The sequence below is a fragment of the Gavialis gangeticus genome, unplaced genomic scaffold (assembly GCF_001723915.1).
Source record: "Gavialis gangeticus isolate Ggan-Ray unplaced genomic scaffold, GavGan_comp1, whole genome shotgun sequence".
In the NCBI taxonomy this organism is placed as follows: domain Eukaryota; kingdom Metazoa; phylum Chordata; order Crocodylia; family Gavialidae; genus Gavialis; species Gavialis gangeticus.
The window spans coordinates 10,251,989-10,252,373 of record NW_017729004.1 but is presented as its reverse complement, the minus strand read 5'-3'; positions in this window follow the sequence as shown (position 1 = coordinate 10,252,373).

Here is a 385-nt window from a genome sequence, read left to right as displayed (position 1 = left end):
GCAGCCCTAGGTTTCAGGAGGGCAAACTTCAACGAGCTAAGGAGGATAGTTGGGGAAGCGCTGAGGTCCCAGAGGGGAGGGGAGCCGGGTGTCCAAGGAGAGTGGTCGCTCCTTAAGGAGACGATCCTCCAAGCCCAAAGGAAGGTAATCCCCAGGAGGGTCAAAGGGGGCAGGAGAGTACACAAGCCTCCATGGGTCACCAAAAGCAGCCGGGAATGTCTCCTTGCTAAAAAGGAGGCTTACACCCAATGGAAAAAAGGGGTCATCACCAGGGATAGCTATACTGCAGTCGCTCGGGGATGTAGGGGGGCAGTCAGGAAGGCCAAGGCAGAGATGGAATTAGGACTAGCTTCCCAGATTAAGGACAATAAGAAGTCCTTTTTTA